The sequence below is a fragment of the Notamacropus eugenii genome, chromosome 3 (assembly GCF_028372415.1).
Source record: "Notamacropus eugenii isolate mMacEug1 chromosome 3, mMacEug1.pri_v2, whole genome shotgun sequence".
In the NCBI taxonomy this organism is placed as follows: Eukaryota; Metazoa; Chordata; class Mammalia; order Diprotodontia; family Macropodidae; genus Notamacropus; species Notamacropus eugenii.
Window position 1 is genome coordinate 266272511 of NC_092874.1, and position 14616 is coordinate 266287126.

Here is a 14616-nt window from a genome sequence, read left to right on the forward strand (position 1 = left end):
CCCCAGAAAACTGCCTATTTCTTTGTCCTTTTTAATAGTTAAAAACAAAATGAGTTTGCCTACTTTATGCATCACTCTCATAACTCTCTGCTCGGCCAAAATATATATGAAAAAAATAAAGTTCATGTTATTACTGGCTCAGTCGTTTCTGCGCTCATTTTTGTACTCTTCTTTGTGGCAACCATTTTATGTTGGTTAAACTTCTCAGAATCACAAAATCTAATGGCTGTCTAGTCCTACCTACACCTGAGCATGCATTTATTTTTGAGCCCTTCACTTCCCACCCTCAAAAGTGTTACTCAGCCTCTGCTTGAAGTCTTCCAATGATCCCTTACCTTAGCACAGGGGATCTTAATATATTTGGTACCAAAGACCCCATTGTCAGTCTGGTGAAATCTATAGAACCCATCCCAAAATATCATCAGATAATTGAAAGAAAAAATAAATTTCTCTTACAGGTTAGCAAAAATTAAAACATAATCTTATTTCCCATCTAAGTTCAAAGACTCCAATGAACTGGATATATGCAGTAAATACAAATGAAGGGACAAGGATGATACTGAGGTCATAAGCTAAGGTAACTGAGAGAATGTAGAGCCCTTGAAAGTAACAGGGAATCTGAGAAGAGGGAACTGCTTGGGAAGGAAGAGAATGAGTTCTGTTTTTAAGACATGGTGAGAATGAAAACAGTGTGGAAAAGAGCAGATTGGTACTTTTTTTTTATTTGGGGGCAGGAGGAGGCCTCCGGAAAAGCAGGCAGAACAGTAAAGTCCAGGGAAGCCATTAAAGGAAGGCAGGATTAAGTGAGATGGGAAAAGTGGCCACTCAGTGAACACAATTGTGACATCTGATCCTATTCTTGTCTTTGGTTTTTGTTTCCTTGGAGCAAAACATTTCCCCATAGACTGTACATCTTTTCTCCTTTTCCCCATCCCAATTCCCTGAAGCTGATCTCTGATGCAAACCTATCTGCAAGTCCTCGCTCCAGGGTAGAAGAAGCCTAGTGCAAAGAAAAAGAATGATCTTTCTTCTTGGATCAGAAGTCAGCTGTTCAGTTGTTCTTGCCTACCTTAGAGAAAGGGATATTATTCAAAAAGAATACAGTATGTGAGGCTAATAGGTTTCTGCTGTCTTCTATGTCTAGGCCTCTTCTATTCCAGGTCAAACCTAGTTTGTGTGTAACATAGAGAATGAGAAATAAAGGAAGGGCAGGCGGCTTCTGTCAGTAGCTATCTTAGAAAGTAAAGCATGACTCCATCTTTGACCTGATCATCCTGTAGCAAATAGTTTAAATCCCTGAATTGGTTCCTTACTCTTTTCCCCAGCGCTCTTTGGTAAGAGGAGGGTAGGAGGAGAGAGGGCCTGTTTTATGTGGGATTTAATGAGATTCAGTGTCGTTTTGTTTATTTTAGATCATCAACTGTACAGCAAGAATCTTATGAGAATCTAGGAACTGATTCTCTCTTTCATACACTGTCTAGAGCTGGTCCAGACCATCTGGCCCAAAGCAGATGGTCTGGTTGCCTGAGTTGGAGCCAAATTTTATGACCTTTGACTAGAATCAGACCAGATTTGGACACGTAATAAGTGAAACATCTCTATTGCATCCCCAAAAGAGATACTTCCTTTGACAGGAGAGGCTATTTTTCCTCTGTTCTCCAAAATTGTGTGTTCTGAAGCAGCTCATTGTGTTATAGTGTAGAAGAAAAATATAAATAATGGGAAGCAGATGTAATTTTCCTAAGTGACAGGCCAGAATATAATCAAAACTGTAACTTTCTGAAAAATATTTTTTTATTTACTCTTTTTGCATTTAATTTATAACTTTCCAACTTCCTTTAAAAAAATCCTCTCCAAGTCACTTATTCCATATATTAACTCTTAAATCAACAAAAATGTATTGAGTGTTTACTGTGTGAAGGGCATGGTCCTGGGTACTGTAGAAAGGAAAACTAAGTTTGATTTCTGCCTTCAAGATGACTATAATCTAGTTAGGAAATTTATATCCATATATATTTCTATCCATATATACTCTAGTTAAGTAATTTATAGCCATATACTTAATTTATATTCACATATCAATTTATAAATAAGCAACGTAGTACAATGTACAAATGACAATCTGGGTAATAAGACATTTTGCAGAATCTCAGAATGACAGACTTTCAGTGTTGGAAGGAACCTTCGTGAACATCTAATCTAACCCTCACCCCCATAAAAAAATTCTGACCACAAGGCACCCAAAAAATGATTCTTCGGTCCTTACCTGATGACATCCATTAGAGGAAACCTCCTATCTTCTACACACCGCATTCTACTTTTGTCTAGTTCTAATTGTAAAGAAGGGTTTTTTTTTCTTATATTAAGTCTAAAATTATCTCTTCCTAGCTTTTACTCAGTGCTCTTAGTTCTATGGTCTGGGACCAGGAGGGACAAATTTAATCCTTCCTCCACATGAAAGCTTTATAAGTATTTGAGGAAAACTATCATTACCTCCCTTGAGTCTCCTGCAAGCTAAATGCTGCCATTTCCTTTGGTTGAAGCTCAGAGCAGGAACTTCAAGCTCCTCACCATTCTGGTTGCTCTGTTCCCCAGTTTTATCAATGCCCATCCTAAATGCACTATAATGTATACACTGTTCTCCAAGTTTGAGAAAGAGAAAGATTTGTATTCATTGAAAAAATTAATTTTGGAAAATATAATATAGTCAAAAGAGATGGGAGGCAGAAGTCCAGGGTTCTAATCTTGGCTCCACTATTCTCTGTCCATGTGAGATTGTGTGAATCACATGGCCTTCTTGACCCTGAATTCATCATCTATACCTTGAGTAATATGGACTAAATGAGCTTTAAAATCTTTTCCTGCTCTAATCACTTAATCCATACAGACCAGAAATGTTCTAGAAATTCTGAAGAGAAAGAAGAGCCCTGAGTGTCAGAGTGATAATACAAAGGCTGGAGGAGGTTGGACTTGCTTTCAACCTTGAAGGATGAACCAAATTCAAATGAGCAGAGAAGAGAGTATATTTGTGAGAAGGCAAAATTCAGTTAGCTCAGTTAAGGGTACAGTTATTAAGCCAGTGTTGCTGGATAGAGAATTCTTGTAGGGAAATGGTAGGAGATAGCATTGGAAAGGCAAATTAGAGTCACACTGTGGAAGGCATTGCTAAGTCAAGGATTTTGAACTTTTATCTTGGAGTCAGTGGATAGGCACTGAAGATATTTGAAGATCAGTCTGGTGATATTGTGCAGAATGGACTGGAGGAAGAAGAAGGGAAGAAAGATGAAGCTATTATAGCAGCAGAGGAGTGAGGAGATAAGAACCTAGGTCAGGGTATAAAGTATGGCCTTCCATAAGCTATAATGGAGTTGTGAACTACCTTGGTTGAGAAAGTATCTACATCAATGAAATCAGAGATTGTAGAGGTATTTAAAATGATCACCCTTCTAGTTACTTAATCATGCCTTTCAATGAAGCATGTAAAATTTCTATATTGGATATCCTGTGTGCCCTTTAAATCTATAAGACCACCATACCATTTTGACTCTCTGGATTGCCTTCTTGGTCTTTTGTTTCCTTGAGGATAGATCTCTGTTTGTGGGCATTTCCCTTATGTCCCTGGAATGCTTGTTGGCAATTATCATTGTGATGTTTTTTCTCTGAACAGCACCTTTGCCTCATTTTTAGAATGTGGTCAGATTCCTGTTCTCTTCCTGCCCCCACTTTCTCTTTGGGGATAGAACTTTTCTTCCTATATATAAAAACATTTTGTGAATCAGGGCTGGCCCTCACCTGATAGACTTCAGTCAGTTTATTGAACCCATAGTCCTATGTCTGTGGATCAACATATTATCTTAAACCTCCTACCAAAGCATTTCCTTTAGGTTTAGGGAAGTCCAGAAATGTATTTGGAAAATGAAGAAAGCCAAAAATCTGAAGAGTGGATAGGTGGCTTGGAGGTGTCCAAAGTGTAGATAGAAGATATTATCTATCTTTAGGTAGGTGGTAGAAGTCCCAAAGCCATTCCCCAAGGAGACAGAATGTCAAGGAGGCATTTGTAGGTATTCCTGAAAGAGCCTGTAGGTATTTCTTGCAAGGGGATGCAGGCTAGAAAATTTGATCAAATAGGCATGCCCTCTTAGGTTTCAGGAAGGGAAGAACAGCATTTGTCCAGAGTTAGTTTAAAGGATATACATGTTAGCAAAGCATCAGTCGGTCAGCTAGCCTTTATTAAACGCCTCCTGTGTCCCAGGCAGGATAATAAGTGATGAGTATTAAGCAGATAGTTCATTTTCTTAAGCGCAAGTCAGCAAGATTTGGTCTTTGTGTCTCTGTTTATGAATCCATTTCTAATGTTCTCAGTGGAAATTTTATATGAGCACAAGAAAGAGAAAATTAGGCAAGAGATTTTTAGTTGACATAAGGTCTTAAAATTGCTTAAGGAGGCTGAAAAGTGTAAGATGCTTAATTGTTTCTGAACTGAATGAGAGAGTATGATACAGTGGAGCATTGGTTTGGAGGTCAGAGGATCTGTGATTCTGTCTGGGCTGTTACTTAGACTGTGTGTGACCTTGGGCAAGTCACTTTCTCTAGGTTTAATTTTTTCTCCTATAAAATGAGGGGTACTGAGCTAGATGACCCTTAAGGGCCTTTCCAGCTACAGATCTACAATCCTGTGATCTTAAACCATACAAAAAGTAAAAGGGAATATCAGTGATCCATTTTTATTCAATTTATTTAATTTTGTTTTAGGGATTAAAAGCAAGGCAATAGTCACAAACCGTTTATGTATCTGGCTGGCTCGCATACCAAAGTAATAACAGGTACTTTGCCTTCTTAGTCTGTTGTTCAGGATCACCTTCTTTTTGTTAATCAACAGGAGGGAGAAGGTGGAGGAGAACATATTCAGCATGCATTATGTAGTAGAACAAACTACCAGTGTCAAGTAACCCATAGCTCCAGTCTTTAATAGTGATGATAGTCAGTAACTGCCCCAGTAATAATTAACTGCAAGACCAGCCACTGACATTGGTGAAAGGTGAAAGCGGCTTTAGGAGCGTCTTTCCCTGCGGTAAATTGTAGCTTTCATATTGTTGCATTTGCTGTGTGTCCCATTCTTATTTCCAAGATTTTATTAGCCCAAAATTTTTACATAGAATTCTAGCTTAAAGATAAATTTGCTCAGTGTGTTGTTGTTGAGTCATATTTTGTTCATGTCTCACTCTGCAAGACCCCATTTGGAATTTTCTTCACTGAGATATTGGAATGGTTTGCCACTTCTTTCTCCAGCTCACTTTACAGGTGCAGAAATGGAGGCACACAGGGTTAAGTGGCTTGCCCAGGGTCACATAACTAGTAAGTATCTGAGGCTAGATTTAAACTCAGGTCCTTCTGACCCCAGGGCTCATCCTGTATTCACTGCACCACCTAATTGTGCAACTTAACATGGAAGTGTCCCAGATTGATTTAAGATTGGAGACAAGTTGTTTTTTTTTTTTTTTTCTGACAATCTAGAGACAGAACTTCAAAAGATAGGCAGGGATCAAAATATGAGCTGGTGCAGACCTTTTTGAGGTTTCTATCCCCTTATCAAACTCATACTCTCAGGCCTAAGGAGTTCATGGAATAGGTAAAAAGTCACTAACCTTTGAGCTAGAATAAATTTGTAGAGCTGTTTCAGGAATCAGGGCATATCTGTCAAGACCAGAAGACTTAAGATGGAAAACTAAGTCAAGGACCAGGTATACTCTTGGAGTCTGATCTTTTTTTGAACTTGTCCCCGAAGTAGAATTAGAAGGACAGCAATTTAGAAAATCATGTAGAAGTCTTTATGCAAAAGTAATTTTAATATGATATAAATAGTGGATTCAATTTAATGAGGATTATAATGAAAGTATAGGTGTTACTTAAATAGCAAAAATTCAATTTTGAAACTGAAAGGAGGCATGTGTCTTATCTTTTAAAATGTGCCCATTTTGGGGTGGAGCCAAGCTGGTGGAGTAGAAGCTAAAACCCTCAAAATACCTGTAAAAATAATTCTAAACAAATTTTAGACCAGCAGAAGCCACAAAATGACTGAGTGAAACAGATTTCTAGCCCAAGACAATCTGGAAGTCTGACAAGAAAGGTCTATTGCACCAGGCTCAAAGTGAAATCTGTCTCACTCTGTGTCAGCATAGATGGGACTGGAGCATGCCTCAGGGTGCTGAATTGCTGGCAAATGCTGTCATTTCCATACTTCTTAACCCACAAATACCAAAGATAGCTTCAAAGGTCAGTGAGAAAGCTCTCTTACCTGGGTGAGAGGTGAGCATGGTCTGGCCCTAGCCCTAGTCCCACCCCCAGGTTAGTGGCAGCCGCTGCTTCAGCAGCAACTGCTTCTGCACCTCAAAGCCTACAGATGGTGGGGGAACAGGGCAGGTGATCTAGGTTGCAGTCCTGAGTGGTGGTCTTGAGGTTGAGGAGTAGTATTGGGCACTGTGGTAGCTGTGGAGCAGGAATCCTACTCACAGTTGTAGGGCAAAAAAGAGTGCTTATGATTGCTCACAGACAAGAGTGTAGGCCAGGAGATGAGGAAGCACCTATCCCTTGATGATACCACTTTGGAAGAACTGAGAACTTGACAGGTCCCTAGAGATATCTCTGAAAACAACTATAGAAAACCTCTGAAACCTGGAATAGTACACCTTTCACTTAACAAAGAGCTCAAAAGTCAAGTAATTGACTGGGAAAATGTCCAAAAAGTGGAAAAAATAAGACTGTAGAAGGTTACTTTCTCAGTGAAAAGGTATTTTCTTCCATCCTTTTGGATGAAGAAAATAAAATCACACAACTGGAGGAAGATCAAAACATATAAGTGGAGGATGATAGCAAGGTCAAGGCTCCTACATCCAAAGCCTCCAAAAAACTAATGAAATTGTTTCAGGTCATGGAAGAGCTCATAAAGGATTTTGAAAATCAAGTAAGAAAAGTTGAGGAAAAATTGGGAAGAGAAATGAGAGTAATGCAAGAAGATCATAAAAAAGAAAATGAGCCAACGGTTTGCTAAAGGAAACTCCCCCCCCCCCCCCAATGCTGAAGAAAATAACACCTTTAAAAACAGACTAACCCAAATGACAAAGGAGGTCCAAAAAAACCAATGAGGAGAAGAATGCCTTAAAAAACAGAATTGGCCAAATGGAAAAGGAAGTCCAAAAGCTCACGAAGGAAAATAATACCTTAAAAATTAGAATGGAGCAAATGGAATCTAATGACTAAACAAAACCAAAAGACTGAAAAAATAGAAGACAATGTGAAATACCTCATTGGAAAAACAACTGACCTGGAAAATAGATCCAGCAGAGATAATTTAAAAAATTATTAGTGTACCTGAAAATCATGATCAAAAAAAGAGCCTAGACATCATTTTCCAAGAAATTATCAAGGAAAACTACCCTAATATTCTAGAACCAGAGGGTAAGAAAGAAATGGAAAGAATTTGCTGATCACCTCTTGAAAGAGACCCCAAAAGGAAAACTCCTAGGAATATTGTAGACAAATTCCAGAGTTCCCAGGTCAAGGAAAAAATATTACAAACAGCCAAAAAGAAACAATTCAAGCATTGTGAAAATGCAATCAGGATAACACAGGATTTAACAGCTTTTACACAAAGGCATTGGAGGGCTTGGAATATGATATGCCAGAGGTGAAAAGAGGTAGGATTAAAACCAAGAATCATCTACCCAGCAAAACTGAATAGAATATTTCAGGGAGAAAAAATGGAATTTCAATGAAATAGCGGACTTCCAAGCATTCTTGTTGAAAAAACCAGAGCTGAATAAAAAATTTGACTTTTAAGTACAAGAATCAAGAGAAACATGAAAAGGTAAACAGGAAACAGAAGACATAAGGGACTCATTAAAGTGGAACTGTTTACATTCCTACATGGAAAGATTTTATTTGTAACCCTTGAGACCTTTCTCAGTATTAGGGTAGTTAGAGGGAACATATATATGTGTGCATGTGTGTGTGTGTGTACATATGTATACATAAGTGTATATATGTATATGTGTATGTATGTAAGTGTATATTATATATGTGTGTAGGTGTATATATACACATATGTACACACATGTATGTATGTATTTATGTGTGTGTATAGACAGAGGGCACAAGGTAAATGGAATATGAAAGGAGAATACCTGAAAAATAAAATTAACTGTTGAGAGGAATATCCTGGGAGAGAGAAACAGAAAAAGGTAGAATATAGCAAATTATCTCACATTAAAAGTGGCAAGAAAGAGCTTTTACAATGGAGGGGAAGAGGGGTGAGGTACAAGGGAATAAGTGAGCCTGACTCTCCATGGATATGGCTTAAGCAAGGAATAATATACACTCAACTGGGTATGAAAATCTGTTGTACCTTGCAGGAAGGCAGAGAGGAAGAGGATAGGAGAGGGAGGATAATAGAAATGATGGCAGATTGGGGAAGGGGTCATCAGAAACAAACACTCTTAGGGGGGATAGGTCAAGAGAGAGGATGGAATAAATGCAGGGCAGGGCAGGACAGGACAGAGGGAAATGTGGATAGTCTTTTGCAACATGACTGTTATGGAAGTGCTTTGCATGGCTACATGTGTATGACCTACATCAAATTGCTTGCTTTCTCGATGAGGGTGGATGGGGGTGGAGGAGGGAGAAAATGTTGAACTCAGAGCTTTAAAAATTAATGTTAAAATTTGTTTTTACACGCAACTGGGAAATAAAATGCACAGGTAATGGGGTATAGAAATCTATCTTGCCCTACAGGAAAATAGAGGCAAGAGGGATGGGAGAAGCGGGAGGTGATAGAAAGGAGGACAGATTGGGGTAAACAGTGGATAGGGTGCATGCTGAACTGGGGTGGGGAATGGGAAGAGATGGGGAGAAAATTTGGAATTCAAAATCTTGTGGAAGTGAATGTTGTAAAATGAAAATAAATAAATTTTATATATATAAATGTCTCCATTTTATAGTTGAGGATACTGAGGCCTTGAGAAGTAGGGATTTGCATAAGTTTGTTAAAATCCAGGCCTCTCACCTGAGAGTCCAGGGTTTTTGCTTTTTCTAATGCAATATGTGCATATCTTCTTTATAAGAATTCTTTATAAAGAAACTTTAAGAAATATATGTTTGATTAGTGATGATCACAAATGCTAAGGATTCATGACGTTTTTGAAAAATGATTTTTTTTTTCTGCAAATTTTCGCTTTGAGAACTGGCAGAGTTATAAATAGACATAGAGATATGGAACCTTGCCTATGGTCACATCACTAGTTCTTGTCATAGGCAGGATTTGAGAAGCCATTCCTTTATCTGTTATTCCATGCTACCTCTCTTATGTGAGAAATATTTAACAATAAATAGAATCCAAAGTCCAAAATGTATGTTATTCATTAAAATTATATTAAATTATTCTTAATTTTCATTTTTGTATTTTTGGTCTATCTTTCAATTGGTCAAGTACCAATTAAAATGGTACTATGAATTTATATATTAATGTATTTATTGGTTTTCTACTTTTGATCTCTGGTAATTTAACTGTAGGAGATCATGTTGTGATGTAGTTGTTGTTATATAGTAAGAATATATAAAATAACATTTAGTGTGAATAGCTGGTGTGCTTCTACAAACATTGACATTCATTTATAGTCACTTTTCTGCTTAAATGGCTGTAAATTAGACACTGGAGCCCCACCAGTGTGTTATATGTTGTAGTGGAATAATGTTAATGTTGAGTGAGATCCTTCTAGTAATAAGCTCCTCTGAACAGAATTCAAGAAAGAATCCCTATGTACCACATTATAAAGAGTTGATAGTAAAGATACATTTTATTTTCATGCTTAATTAATATCAATATTTATAATCTTTCATGAAACCCTAATTCTGTGAATAATGACTTTAAATAAAGGTTCTTCTGATCTCTGATAAGAAAATTGTGCTCAGAATATTACTCAACACCCCAACATAATCTTGTTTGAACTTTTAGACTCAGTACATTTAACCATTTCTAAGAAAAAATAAAGATGACTTTAAGTTCACACCCCCACCTACTAGTGTGTGTGTGTGTGTGTGTGTGTGTGTGTGTTTGTGTGTTTCTCCTGAAGTAGAGGTAGTTGATTATACTCAATTTCTCAGCCATTTGGTCCAGAATAATAGATTTTTTTCAGTGTGGGTTTTTTTTTATTTTTTGCAATGAGGATAAATAATTTATAACGTATAAAGTATTGATGATAAATACAGACAAGGTAGTGTTGTATAATAAAAGAAATACTGAATGTAGGATTCCAGAGACTGAGTATATGTGCCAGGATAGAAGAGCATTAACTGAATCAACAGAAGCCTTGGGTTCCAATCTTGGATCTGCCAAAAGGTAGTTTAATGACTTTGGCCATTACTTTAGCCTTGTAGGCATCATTTTTCTCATTTGTAGAATGAAGGATTTGAATTAAATAGTCACCAGGTCCCTTCCAACTCAAAAAAAATTGTTGATTTTACTAAATATAAATGATTTGTAATTTTTCTAAATGTCAAATATCTACATAGAAATATTTGATAATTATAGCAAATAAATGCACATATTCCAAATATTGAAAATATCTGACTTTAGTTGAACAGTTTAAAACTAGATACAACCAAGATAAATCATGTGCCTTTAAGAACGTTAGACCAAATTTTATTTAGATCATTTGGCAAAATGCATCTTTAATGATTTGACGTGAGATTCATTTATCTAAAGAATTTAGAATATAGGATTATATAAAATATGAATTTGTTGAATACAGGACCAACTATAACTTCAGGCAATATGTTCCAATGAACTTTGCGTAACCCCTTGATACCAACAAAGGAATTAGTTGTAAAATTTCCCAGTTGGCTTCTTACTTTCATGTCCAGCCAGCGATAACACCGACAAAACTGAAATACTAAGAAATCACTTTTTAAAAATTAAGTCCTAGGATCAGTCTGAAATCTCCTATGGGAATATGTTTCATTGCAGAGATGATTAATAGACCCTCTTAAGTGACAGAATATTCACCAGGAAGTTTTCACTAAATGAAATATTGATTCAGCCCTTCAGTAGGAGAAGCCCAGCTGGAAAAACTAGTGGTGAGATCCCATAACATTAAGATATTTCACTTTTTGCATTAATCAACTTGATTCGGCACTTTCTTATGTACCATTATTCAACATTGACTTTTACAATTCTTCACTATAAACTCAAGGTCAATCCACACAGTACTATCCTAATATATCAAATGCAGTCAAATCAGATAGTATTACCTTGGCATCAACAGGAAGTAGAAAGAGGAAAGTGTTTTAACAGAGTTCATTGACACTACTATAGAGATGAATTTTGCAAATCTGAGATTTCAGAATAATCATGGACATATAAATTTGCTGTTTTTTTATTAAAATAAATGTTTTTTCATGTGTAAAAAAGCAAACTGACATAAGGATGACTTGACTGTTTTTTAAATATAAAATGGAAAAATGTCCAGGGTACCTATACTCACTATAAACCTGAAAACTGAACAAATGCCAGAGCTCCCAGGTCAAGGAGAATATAGTCTAGGCTGCGAGAAAGAAACAATTCAAATATTGTGGAGCTACAGCCAGATTACACAGGATTTAGCAGCTTCCACATTAAAGAACTGGAGGGCTTGAAATATGATACTACAGAAGGCAAAGGAGTTAGGATTACAATCAAGAATCACCTATCCATAAAAACTGAATATAATCCTTCAGGGGAAAAAAAGATATTTAAATAAAGAATGTTCAAGAATTCCTAATTAAAAGACCAGAGCTGGATAAAAGAAAATGATCTTCAAATACAAAAGTCAAAGGAAATATAAAAAGGTAAAAAAAAGAAACAAGAAAAAGATAAAACATAAGAGACTCAATAAGGTTAAACTGTTCATGTTCTCATATGGCAAGATTATATTTGTTGTTCCTAAGAACTTTATTACTATAAGGGCAATTAGAAAGAGTATGCATAGATAGTGTGAATATAAGGTAACTGATGGAAGGATACCACAAAAAAATAAAGGGAATAGAAAGATTATAGTGGGAGAAGAGGGAGGGATGGAGATAGAATTGGGGTAAAATATCTCACATAAAAGAGGCATGAAAGCTATTATAATGGAGAAGATGGAGGAAGATGGTGGGGAAAGCTGGAACCTAATTTTCATCAGAATTGGTTCAAAGAGGGAATACCATACATACTCAGTTGTATACAAAAATCTATTTTGTCCTAGGGGGAAGTAAAAAGTAATGAGGATAAGAAAAAAGGGAGGATGGATTGGGGGAAGTGGTGATGAGAAATAAAACACTTACGGGGAGGGACAGAGTGAGGGTAAGAGAGAGTGAAGGAGGAAAAAGTACAGTGGAGTAATTATCATAATTATAAATGTGAATGGGATGAATTAACCCATAAAATGGAAGTGGATAGCAGAATGGATTAAAAACCAGAATCCTACAATATGTTGTTTAAAAGACACTTTTGAAGCACACACACACACACACACACACACACACACACACACACACACAGTAAAGGTAAGGGGCTGGAGCAGAACCTATTACACTTTGACTGAAACAAAAAAAAAGCAGATGTAGCAAATCATGATCTCAGACAAAGCAGAAGAAAAAATCTAACTAAAAGAGATAAAGAAGGACACTATACTATGCTGAAAGGTATTGTAAACAACATAATACTAAATACTAAACATGTGCAGCAAATGGTATAGCGTCTAAAGTTTTGAATGAGAAGTTGATTGAGTCACAGGATGAAATAGGCAATACAGCTATACGTAGTGGTGGACCTCAGCTTTCCCCTCTCAGAACTAAACATCTCTCACCAAAAAATAAACAAAGAAGTTAAAGAGGTGAATAGAATTCAGAAAAAGTAAGATAGAATAGATCTCTGGAGAAAACTGAATGAGAATAGAAAGAAGTATACCATTTTCTCAGCAATACATAGCACCTATATAAAAAATTAACCTTGAATTAGGGCACAAAACGTTACAATCAAATGCAGAAAAGCACAAAAATATTAAATACATCCCCTTCAGATCATAATGCTATAAAAATTACATTCAGTAATGTGCAATGGAAAGATAAAAAATTACTGGAAATTAATAATCTAATCTTTAAAAATATGGTCAGTGAAAAAATCACAGAAATAATTGATAATTTCACCAAGGAGAATGACAACAATAAGACTACATAACAGAATTTATGTGATGCAGCCAAAGCAGTACTTAGGGGAAAATCTGTATCTGTAGTTGCTTACATCAATAAAATAAAGAAGAAGCAAAACAAATTAAGTATGTAACCAAGAAAAAAAAAAACTAGAAAAAAAGGACAAATTAAAAATCCCCAATTAAACACCAAATTTGAAATCCTGAAAATCGAAGGACAGATTAATCAAATTGAAAGAAATCCATTGAAACTAGGAACTTTTTAAACAAAAAACCCCAGTAAAATAAACCATTAGTAAATTTGATTTTTTAAAAAAGCAAAAAGAAAACTAAATTATCACTCTCAAAAATGAAAGCAGTAAATTCACTACCAATGAAGAAAGTAAAATACCATTAGGAGCTATTTTTGCCCAATTGTATGCCAATAAATTTGATAATCTAAATGAAATGGATGAATATCTACAAAAATATAAATTCCCTGGATTAATAGAAGAAATAGAATACTTAAATAATACAGTCTTAGAAAAGCAAATTGAACAAGTCATCAATGAACTTCCTAAGAAAAAAATCTCTGTACCAGATAGATTCACAAGTGAATTCTACCCAACATTTAAAGAACAGTTATTCCCAATACTATATAAACTATTTGGAAAACTAGGTGAAGGGGGAGTCCTACAAAATTCCTTTTATGACACAAATATGTTGCTGATACCTAATTCAGGAAGAGCAAAAAAAAAAAAGATTTTACATCAATTTCCCTAATGAATATTGCCGCAAAATTTTAAAATAAAACTAACAGTATGATTATAGCAGTTTATCACAAGGATCATACATATGACCAGGTGGAATTTATATCAGGAATGCAGGGCTGGTTTAATATTAGAAAAACTATCAGTATAATTAACTATATCAATAATAAAATCAACAGAAATTGTATGGTTTTCTCAACAAATGCAGAAAAAGACTTTTACACACTACAGCACCCATTCCTATTAAATAACACTAGTGATCTTAGGAATAATTGAATCTTACCTTTAAATGATAAGTAATATTTGTCTAAAACCATCAGCATACTTTATCTGTAATGGGGATAAGCTAGAAGCCTTCCCAGTACAATAAGGGAAGAAACAAGGATGTCCATTATCACCACTATTATTCAGCATTTTCCTGGGAGTGCTAGCTATAATAAGAAGAGAAAAAAAAAGAAATTGAAGAATTAAAATAGACAATGAGGAAACAAAATTATTATTCTTTGCAAGATGCTATAATGGTATACTTAGAGAATCAACTGAAAAACTGGTGGCAGTAGTTAACAACTTTAGCAAAGTTGTAGGATACAAAGCAAACTCAAATAAATCATCAATATTTCTATATATCACCAACAGAGTTTAGCAGC

The 14616-nt window shown here is 35.8% G+C and overlaps 1 protein-coding gene and 1 long non-coding RNA gene across 14 annotated transcripts in view; one reads left to right on the forward strand and one right to left on the reverse strand.

Moving 5' to 3' along the window:
- LRRIQ1 (leucine rich repeats and IQ motif containing 1) overlaps nt 1-14616 on the forward strand; it is a 297422-nt gene that overhangs the window by 82241 nt on the left and 200565 nt on the right. The gene's annotated exons all lie outside the window — the stretch shown is intronic.
- The window catches only part of LOC140534446 (uncharacterized), a 49577-nt gene that overhangs the window by 2582 nt on the left and 32379 nt on the right, over nt 1-14616 (reverse strand). For 5 of the 7 annotated variants that reach the window (XR_011977314.1, XR_011977308.1, XR_011977309.1 and 2 more), the window contains one exon: nt 14253-14400. This is a non-coding gene — a long non-coding RNA (uncharacterized lncRNA). Of the gene's footprint in view, nt 1-546; nt 1001-13150; nt 13308-14252; nt 14401-14616 lie in introns of those variants that run through there. The other 2 variants (XR_011977311.1, XR_011977313.1) reach the window with 2 other exon arrangements.